Genomic DNA, 11,384 nt, shown 5'->3' with positions numbered 1-11,384 from the left:
CAAAAGGTCATCTTATATTTTATAACTCGAATCTGAGCTCTTAAGCCTTACAAATCTCATTTTTACCCTCCTCGATTTGTGTGCGCAGTCCAGGTAGGTTTCCGGAAAGCTTTTACGTTGAAAACTAATGAAAATAAGAATTTTTGCCTTAAAAGTTGATTTTTGTTGACTTCGGTCAATATTTTTGTTAAACGAGCTCGGATATGTGCTTTGACAGCCCCGTTAGGTCCGTATCGAATTATGGGACATGGGCGTTTGCCCGGAATTGAATTCGGAGGTCCCTAGCATGAGTTATGAATTTTTGATGAAAATTAAAAATCTAGAAATTATTTATTTTTAAGAATTGATTGATATTTGGCATTGTTAGTATCGGGTCTGTATTTTAGTTTCGGAGCCCGGTACAGGTTCATTATGATATTTAAGACTTGTCTGTGAAATTTGGTGAGAAATAGAGTTGATTTGACGTGATTCGGACGTCCAATTGAGAAGATATGAATTTTAAAGTGTTCTTGAGAATTTCATTCGATTTGGTGCTAAAATTCATAGTTCTAGGTGTTATTTTGGCGATTTGATCGTGGGAGCAAGTTTGTATGATGTTTTTAGACTTATGTGTATGTTTGGTTTGGAGCCTCGAGGGCTCGGGTGAGTTTTGGATAGGCCACGAGATGTTTTGAACTTAGAAAATGTTGCTGGTATAACTGAACCTGTTGCAGGCCTCTGATCTCGCAATTGCGAGATCAGGCTTCGCAAATGCGAAATAAGCAGGCCTGGCAATTGCGAGGTATCTATCGCAATTGCGAAGAAGGCCTGAGCCAGCATGTTCTCGCAATTGCGGGATTTTCTTCGCAATTGCGATGGGAGTCTGGGAAGGGCAAGTTCGCAAATGCGAACATTTACTCGCATTTGTGAGGTTTGCAAATGCGACACTTTCCTCGCATTTACGAAGGCAGCGGGATTGTGAAGGGCATCGCAACTGCGATTGTTCCTTCGCATTTGCGAAGCTCATATCGCAATTGCGATACCTGCAGCTGAGTAAAAGAAACTTAGACGGGATTTTTCATTCATTCTTCATAATTTCAAAACCCTAAACCGTAAGAGGTGATTTTCCAAAGATCAAATCTTCCCTAAATCATAGGTAAGTGATTCCTAACTCTTTTCTTTCAATCTTTTACATCTTATAACAAGATTACAACCTAGAATCTAGAATTTTCATGGTGAAATTAGGATTTTTGGGTAGAACTTAGGAATTTTGAAATTTGAGGATTTAGACCTCAATTTGAGGTCGGATTCCAAAACTAATTACATATTCGGGCTCGGGGGTGAATGGGTAAAAGAATTTTGGTCTGAACCTCGGGTTTTGACCAAGCGGATCCGGGGTCAATTTTTTGACTTTTTGGAGGAAAATTTAATTTATGAAATATAATTGATTCCTTTAGCAATATTTGATGTCATTGAGTCATTTTTTGAATAGATACGAGTGGTTTGGAGGTGAAGTCCAAAGGAAAAGCTATGATTGAGAATTTAGTGGTCTTCGGAGCAAGGTAAGTGTCGTGTCTAACTTTGGCTTGAGGGAATAGGTATTGTGTGTTTATTTGTTACGAGTTTGGTTGTTGAATACGATGTATAGGTGAGGTGACGAGCATCTATGCGTCGTTGTCAAGTCATAGCATGCGAGTGAAATTCTATTCCTGTCTATTTTGAAACCTTAAATTCTACTATCCATGCTTAGTGGGTTATTTGAAATATTGGGTGACTTATATCTAGTTTCACTGAGATTTGGTAACTTTCGAATATTGATTCAAGGTTGAGATTACATTGTGCTATTGATTATGGGTAAAATACTGGGTTCTTTGTGATACATTTATCTATCCGTTGTTATTGATTCTGTGATTTATGAGGAGTGTAAAGTATGAAGGGTGATGCCGTGCATGCATTATTTATATTGTGAGGAAGAGTGTAAAGCACGAAGGGTGATGCCGTGCATGCATTATTTATATTGTGAGGAAGAGTGTAAAGCACGAAGGGTGATGTCGTGCACGCATTATTTATATTGTGAGGAAGAGTGTAAAGTACGAAGGGTGATGTCGTGTATATTATGCGAGGTTTAATGCACGAAAGGTGATGCCGTGCCGTTCTATTTATTTATTTGGTGAGGTTGAGAGTAAAAGCTCGAAGGGTGATGCCGTGCAGTTTTCCTTACTATTTTAATTACTCAATTAGTTTAAAGATTTTCGATTTAATGCTGTCTTTTCATTATTCTCACTCTTTATGTTGTATTCCCCCACTGTATGCCCCCTTCCCATTATTTATGCGTTATTTATTTATTTACTGTTGTTGCCACTAGCATGATTATACTGTTCAGGTTATATGTGGGTGTCTTGTCCTAGCCTGGTCAGTACTTCGCCGGAGGTTAGGCTCAACACTTACCAGTACATGGGGTCGGTTGTACTGATGCTGCACTCTGCACTTTCTGTGCAAACTTTGATACCGGCTCAAGTTGATCGAGATTTTGCTATTGGTCCGCTGTCCGGAGACTCAAGGTAGATCTGTCGACGTTCACAGACCTTGAAGTCCCCGTCTACTTTTTATGTCCTACTGTTGTCCTTCATTCTAATAGTTATATTTCTTTCAGGCTATTACTTGTAGTAAATTCTAGAATGCTCGTGAATTGTGACTCCAGATCCGGGTGGTAGTAATTAATATAGTTTTTACGATATTCAGCACTTATTATATTTCATCTTAGTTAATTATTGTTAATTACTGAATGAAAATAAGAAATTGGTCTAATGATTCTCTAACGTTGGCTTGCCTAGCAAGTGGAATGTTAGGCGCCATCACGGTCCCGTCGGTGAGAAATTTCGGATCCTGATAATTTTGATATGATATTTATTTTGAGTGGAACATTTATTGTAGAAAAATATTTTAAAAAGTATGATTTTATATAGTTATTAATATTACTACTTTCGAAAATGCTTTAAATTATACACATAATATGAGAAAGTTTATGAGATTTTCTTTATTGTAAAGATAGAAATTATTTTCTCACAAGAAAAGAAGGTTATCTTTTTACTATTTTAAGAATTAAGCGTATGAAAATTTTACTCTTTATATGAGATTAGAAAAATTATAAGTTGAGAAAATATATGTATTTTTACATGAATATTTTAATGAAATAATAGTGTATGTATTTATTTTATATGGTACCATATGACCATGATAGTAAAGTATATTATAATAAGGTATATAAAATGTCTTAAAAGTGAGTAGTATTTCAAGTAATTTGAGATAATGAATTAATTATTAATTTAAGTAGAGAAGCGTAAGAATGGTTTGCTCACGTGGGATCTTGACAACTAAAGAATATATGACTAATGTGTGAAGGCTACGACGGTGTCACATTTTGGGAAGTCTTGCATTGCTTCATCAGCATGATTTTCATTGGAATTTGAAGTTTCTCCAATATTTAGCTTTCATTTTATGGGAATAAAGAAAAGTCATTCATATAAAGTAAAAAGCCACATAGGTTGAGATGATAAGGAAGAGGCAGATAAAATCCAGAGTTTAAAGTCCTATGCTTGCCTGTTTAGGTGTATATCATACACGTTCCTCATGCATGAGCAGGACCATTAATGTTGGTGGAGTGGCATTTTTTTTTGTGTCCCTAATATTACATGCTTTCTTTTCTAGTTATAGACAACTAGTGAGGCCTTTCAGCAATGCTTAAGGCTACTTCATTCTCATTTCTCTTTACCCTTTCCTCCCTATTGTTATGAAACCATCCAGATTCATCTCTAGACTTTTTATGAAGCAAAATTGCTACTTGAAATCTGGTGCAACAACGTAGTGAGGATTTCTATGAGGTTATTTTTGGTGAAGGGGTAGAGCTCGGATTTTATAAGAAGGGATAAAGAATTGGCTCAGGTATGTTAAGGCTATCCCTCCTTTTCTTTTGGCATGATCCAAGTAACGATACGTAAATGTAATGTTATTCCATAAGTGGTTCTACTCTTAGCAGTTAAGGATGCCTATGTTATTCATTCCAGTAAAGTGATATTCAAGCATGTCTATGTATGTCCCTAGTCCCTATTGAGGTATACAATAGAGAACTTATATTACAAATATATGTGTTAGGATTTATTTATAAATATAATTTTTATAGTTTAACTAAACATACAGAAATTATATGAATATAATATAATATGATTATTTGTAATATTAGACTTACACTATTGTATTATTACATGATATTTAATAGCAGAGTAGTCATATTGTGATCAATAATTGATTGTAGAGACATATTAATATTATAGTTTGCGGTTGTTTGTGACAAGTTACACTTGAAAATTGATTATGAACTACATCATAATGAATTATAATATAGTATATATTGTTACAACATAAAATGTTATAAAATATCAATTTGATTATAATATATCGTTAGATTGTTGTAGATTGATTTTGAAGTAATGATCCATGCATAATAAAGGTTTATAATGCATTTTTATTTAGTTGTATAGGTAGTTTGACATTGTGATATGTATGATTGTATAAATACTATGATGAAATTCATTCAACTTAATGTAAGACAATTATCACATATTGTCATGACTGATAATTGCACTGTTAACAATGGCTATCGTGACAACTTTTGGGGTACTAACATAAAAGATATACGATTGTGTATATAGTTTAATATAGTATAATTATAATGTGTTAAGGCTGTATGATATTAATCAGAGGCACAGTGGTCTTATGACGTACCGAGAGATTTTATTAACGTATTTCCTATGCATTTCATGCATTTATCCATGTACATTGACCCATGACCAGATGACATTATATACGCGTATATTATATGTATATGGGATATGAGAAACGGTTATGGCGTTATATACGCACCACCACCTGATCAGCTGGTATACATTGATGATTTTGCCCACAGTGGCCGAGACTCAAAGGCTTGATGATGTTATGAACACATGTACTTATGCACGACATGACATCCATACGCATATGTATGACACTATAAGTATTTCATGATTTACAGAGTTATCCAGACTTACAGGATGAGTCATGTACTCCATGTTTCTTCCATATCTTTTATATACTTATTTATGTGCCTTACATACTTGGTACATTATTCGTACTGACGTCCTTGTGTTGGGGACGCTGCATTCATGCCTGCAGGTACAGATAATCAGTTTGACGAGCCATCATAGTAGACGAGGTTAGCATTCAGCGAAGGTTCGGTAAGACTCCACCTCATTCAGAGTGAAGTCGAGTCTATAAGTCATCATGTCAGAGTTTTACTACAGACCTCTGGGTAGGCCGGTACCCTGTCTTGTTTGATGTCTAATAATCTTAGAGGCTTTGTAGACATAGATTCATTTTGTACAGTATTTCAGTGGCCTTCACGGCCCATATGTATTCAGGTTTTAAGAACGATAGTTTATTGATACAGTGTTCGCCCACTTACAGTTGTACATTATGAGTTGTGGCCATGTTGGGCCATGATAGTTACAAAAGGAATGAGCTCAGCCCACTCGACCTATGTATGTTCTAGTTTTGGTCGAATGATCATGAGTTACATATTGGTTCGCTCGGGCCAGCTCGGCATCGGATGCCAGCCACGCCTCCCCAGGTTTGGGGCGTGACACAAAATCACCCAACGGATATAACGAAATCGACGGAACTCCATTTCGGAGTCATCTTCACACAGTTCCGACTACGGTCCAAATCCTAAAACTTAAACTTCCATTTAGGGACTAAGTGTCCCAAAATACTCCAAAAATAAAAGAGAAACCTCTTAGCAAGTCACAATAGCAGAAACAGATATGGGAGAAACAGTTAATAGGGGATTGGGGCTATAACTCTCAAAATGACTAGACGGGTCGTTACATCCTTCCCCTCTTAAAACAATCGTTCGACCTCGAACGAGCATAAAGACATACCTGAAGTGGTAAAAATATGAGGATATCGGTTGCGCATAACATGCTCGGTCTCCCAAGTCGCCTCCTCGACCGGCTGTCCCCTCCACTGAACCTTCACGGAAGAAATATTCTTTGACCTTAGCTTTCTGACATGCATGTCTAAAATAGCCACTGGCTCCTCAACATAAGATAGATCCTTATCCAATTAGACTGAGCTGAAATCCAACACATGAGACGGATCGCCGTGATACTTCCGGAGCATCGAAACATGAAATATCAGATGAAATCCTGCTAGGCTGGGAGGTAAGGTAAGCTCAAAAGTAACCTCCCCAACATGCCGCAACACTCAAAAGGACCAATGAACCTTGGGCTCATCTTGCCCTTCTTTCCGAACCTCATAACGCCCTTTATGGGCGAAACCCGGAGCAAGACCCGCTCTCCAACTATGAATGCAACATCGCGAACCTTCCGGTCCGCATAACTCTTCTGTGTGGACTGGGCCGTGCTTAGTCGATCCTGAATTATCTTAACCTTCTCTAAGGCATCCTGAACCAAGTCTGTACCCAATAATCTAGCCTCGCCCGGCTCAAACCATCCCACTGGAGAACGACACCGCCTACCATACAGAGCCTCATACGGTGCCATCTGAATGCTGGACTGATAACTATTGTTGTAAACAAACTCCGCAAGTGGCAAGAACTGGTCCCAAGCACCCCCAAAATCTATCACACAAGCGCGGAGCATATCCTCTAGTATCTGAATAGTGCGCTCGGACTGTCCGTCCGTCTGAGGGTGAAATGTTATGCTCAACTCAACCTGTGTACCCAACTCCTGCTGTACAGCCCTCCAGAATCGTGATATAAACTGCATACCCCGGTCAGAGATGATAGATACCGGTACGCCATGAAGCCTGACGATCTCGCGGATGTAAATTCGAGCCAGCTTCTCGGAAGAATAGGTAGTCATCACAGGAATGAAAATGAGCTGACTTGGTCAGCCTATCCACATCACCCAAACTACATCAAACCTCCGCTGAGTCCGTGGGAGTCTAACAACGAAATCCATAGTGATCCGCTCCCATTTCCACTCCAGAATCTCTAACTTCTAAAGCAACCCACCCGGCCGTTGATGCTCACACTTCACTTGCTGGCAATTTAGGCACCGAGCCACATACTCCACTATGTCCTTCTTTATCCTCCTCCACTAGTAATGCTGCCTCAAGTCCTGATACATCTTCGTGACACCCGGATGAATAGAGTACCGCGAGCTATGAGCCTCATGAAGAATCAACTCACGCAAACCATCTACATTAGGCACACATAGCCTGCCATGCATCCTCAATACGCCATCATCCCCAATGGTGACCTCCTTAGCATCACCATGCTGAACCGTGTCTTTAAGGACAAGCAGGTGGGGGTCATCATACTGACGCTCCCTGATGCGGTCATAAAGAGAAGACCGAGAAACCACACAAGCCATCACTCGACTCGGCTCAGAAATATCCAATCTCACAAACTTGCTGGCTAAGGCCTAAACATCCAATGCTAAGGGTCTCTCTATTGCTGGAAGATATGCTAAACTCCCCAAACTCTCCGCCCGATGACTCAAAGCATCGGCCACCACATTGGTCTTCCCAGGGTGGTACAAAATAGTGATATCATAATCCTTAAGCAGATCCAACTACCTCCTCTGACGCAAATTAAGATCCTTCTGCTTGAACAAATGTTGCAAACTCCGGTGATCGGTGTAACTTTCACAAGGAACACTGTACAAATAATGCCGCCAAATCTTCAAGGCATGAACAATAGCTGCTAACTCAAGGTCGTGGACAGGATAGTTCTTTTCGCGCACCTTCAGCTATCTGGACGCGTAGGCAATCATCCTATGGTCCTGCATCAACACCACGCTGAGGCCAACTCGCGACACATCACAATAAACTGTATAAGACCCCGAACTTGAAGGAAATACCAATGCTGGGGCTATAGTCAAAGCTGTCTTAAGCTTCTGAATGCTCTCCTCACACTCCTCTGTCCACCTGAACGGAGCACCCTTCTGGGTCAGCCTGGTCATAAGAGTTGCAATAGATGAGAAACCCTCTACAAATCGACGGTAATACCCCGCCAAACCAAGAAAACTCCGGATCTCTGTAGCTGAGGACGGTCTTGGCCAACTCTGCACTGCTTCAATCTTCTTCGGATCCACCTGGATCCCATCACTCAATACTATATGACCCAAGAATGACACTGAGTCTAGCCAAAACTCAATTTTTGAAAATTTTGCATATAACTTCTTTTCTCTCAAGGTCTGAAGCGTAGTCCTCATGTGCTGCTCATGATCCTCCCAAGTTCGGGAGTACACCAGAATGTCGTCAATAAGCACAATGACGAATGAGTCAAGATAAGGATGGAACACACTGTGCATCAAGTGCATAAAAGCTGCTGGGACATTGGTCATCCCAAAAGACATAACAAGAAACTCATAGTGACCATATCTGGTCCTGAAAGCAGTCTTCGGGATATCTGGCTCCCGAATCTTCAACTGATGATATCCTGAACGTAGGTCAATCTTGGAAAACACTCTGGCACCCTGTAACTAATCAAATAAGTCATCAATACGAGGCAATGTATACACGTTCTTCACTGTGACTTTGTTCAACTGGCGATAATCAATACACATCCGTATAGAACCATCCTTCTTCTTCACAAATAAGACAGGAGCACCCCAAGGTGACACACTAGGCCGAATGAAGCCCTTATCAAGCAACTCCTGTAACTGCTCCTTCAACTCAGGAGGAGCCATACGGTACGGAGGAATTAGAGATGGGTTGAGTGCCTGGTAACAAATCAATGCCAAAATCAATAGCCCTGTCGGGCGGTATGCCCGAAAGATCAACTGGAAACACATATGGAAAGTCCCTCACTACTGGAACTGACTCAACTGTAGGGGTATCAATACTGACGTCTCGCACATAAGCTAAATACGCGTCACACCCCTTCTCAACCATTCGTTGAGCTTTAAGAAATGAAATAACTCTGCTGGGAGTATACTCTAAGGTACCTCTCCACTCTAATCACGGAAATCCTGGCATAGCCAGCATCACGGTGTTAGCGTGACAATCAAGAATAGCATAATGGGGCGACAACCAGTCCATGCCCAAAATAATATCAAAGTCCACCATGCTGAGCAATAATAAATCGGCTCTGGTCTCAAAAACACTAAGAGCAATCAAACATGACCGATACACGCAGTCCACAACAAGAGAATCTCCCACAAGAGTAGAAACATAAATAGGGGAACTCAAAGAATACCGAGATACGCCCAAATACGGGGCAAAATATGAGGACATATAGGAATATGTAGAGCCTGGGTCAAATAATACCGACGCATCTATATGACAGACTGGAACAATACCTGTAATGATAAAATCAGAAGCAACTGCCTCTGTACGAGCAGGAAGGGCAGAATATCTAGCCTGGCCTCCCCCTCTAGGGCGACCTCTACCTCCCCGACCTCCACCTCGAGCTGGCTGAGCGGGTGGGGTGGCAGCTGGTGCTGTGATCATAGCCTGAGGACCCGGTGGAGTACGCTGTGGTTGAGAAGTCTATGGAGGTGCACCCCTCCTAAACTTGGAGCAGTCCCTCACCATATGGCGAGTGTCGCTACACTCAAAACAAGCTCTGGGAGGGCGTGGCTGGCTCGGGCCAGATTTGCTGGACTGGCCACTAGGAACAACACGTGCAGGAGGCACACTAGATACTAGCGGTGCATAATAAGGCTCATGGGGCCTAGAAGGGGCTGAAACACCACTGGCGGCTGGAAGAGCTGAATGGACAGGGCGACCCACATAACCCCTACCATGGCGAGCTGCTGAGGCACGAGTAGCAGAATAATAACCAGTCTCTCGAGACCTCTTGGCCTCTCTCTCCTCTCTGTCCCGGGAAAGCATGCCCTCCAATGTCCTGGCGATACGCACAACCAGCTAATAAGAAATATCCATTTCCAACTCCCTGGCCATACTAATCCGGATGCTGGGGTGGAGTCCCTCAATAAACCGTCGAACCCTCTCTCGAACTGTGGCAACCAAGGCCGGTGCATGTCGGGCCAAATCACTAAAGTAGACTGCATACTCTGACACATCCATATCACCCTGGCGCAGCTGCTCAAACTTCACGCGCCATGAGTTCCTGAGGCTCTGAGGAACATACTCTCTCAAAAACATGTCCGAGTACTGAGTCCATGTATGTAAAGCTGTCTCAGCCAGACTACTCAACTCATAAGCACGCCACCACTGATAGGCTGCTCCTCTAAGCTAAAATATAGTAAAAGATACCCCACTCGTCTTCGCTACGCCCATAGTACGGAGAATACGATGACACTCCTCCAAAAAACTTTGAGCATCATCTGTAGCCAATCCGCTGAAGGTAGGTGGGTGGTACTTCTTGTACCTCTCAAGTCTGACCTGCTCCACCTCAGAAGTTGCTGCCCTAACCTCGGGCTGAGCTGGAGCTACCAGCCGAATTGATACAATCTCTGGAACCTGGTCGACCTGAACCCGCTGCTCTGGAATACCGGTGACGGGAGTCTGTGCTCCTCCCCCGGCCTGAGATATGGCAGGAGCAAGTGGAATCAATCTAGCCTGAGTTAAGGTGCTGAACATGCTCAGAAACTAGGCTAGAGTCTCCTGGAGGGCTGGTGCAGAAACAGGTACCTCAGGTGTCTGCCCTCCAGTTGGAGCTACTGGGGGCTCCTCTGTAGCAGCTCGTGTGGTTGCTCTGGCTGCACCACGTGGACGTCCTCGGCCTCTACCCGGCCCCGGGCTCACGCGGCTCTAGCAGGGTGCGCGGGTGCCTGGTCATCAGATCCGCTTGTACGTGTCCTCACCATCTGTGAGAGAATAGAATACAAAAGTTTAGAATTTTTGAAGTCAACAAATTTTAGCATGACAAGGAATCAAAGTAGTGAAATTTTCCTAATAGTTCCATAGCCTCTCAAAGATAAGTACAGACGTCTCTATACCGATCCGCGAGACTCTAATAAACCAGCTTGTTATTCACGATACCTATAAACCTAGAGCTCTGATATCAACTTATCACGACCCAATTCTCCCTCCGTAAGATGTCGTGATGACACCTAGTCTCTACGACTAGGTAAGCGTAACGAAATGCGGAAATAACAAAATAGAAACAAAACTTAACGACTATCTGCAACAGGTAACTAAATGATTGGTAATAATGCCGCTTGGCATGTATAATAGCCATCACTCCAGTAATACACAATATTCCCAAAACCCGGAACATCATAAGTCACAAGCTACAGAAGGAAACTAGTATGATACACCAGAGTCAAATAACAGAAGTAAGGAAGGTAAATGACATATGAGGGAATAGAAGAGGACTCCGAGGTCTGCGGACGCGGCAGATATACCTTGAAGTCTCCGTACAGAAGCAAGCACTC

The sequence above is a fragment of the Nicotiana tabacum genome, chromosome 13, assembly GCF_000715075.1.
Source record: "Nicotiana tabacum cultivar K326 chromosome 13, ASM71507v2, whole genome shotgun sequence".
Lineage (NCBI taxonomy): Eukaryota > Viridiplantae > Streptophyta > Magnoliopsida > Solanales > Solanaceae > Nicotiana > Nicotiana tabacum.
The sequence above is the reverse complement of the archived record's forward strand: the minus strand, read 5'-3'. Positions refer to the sequence as shown.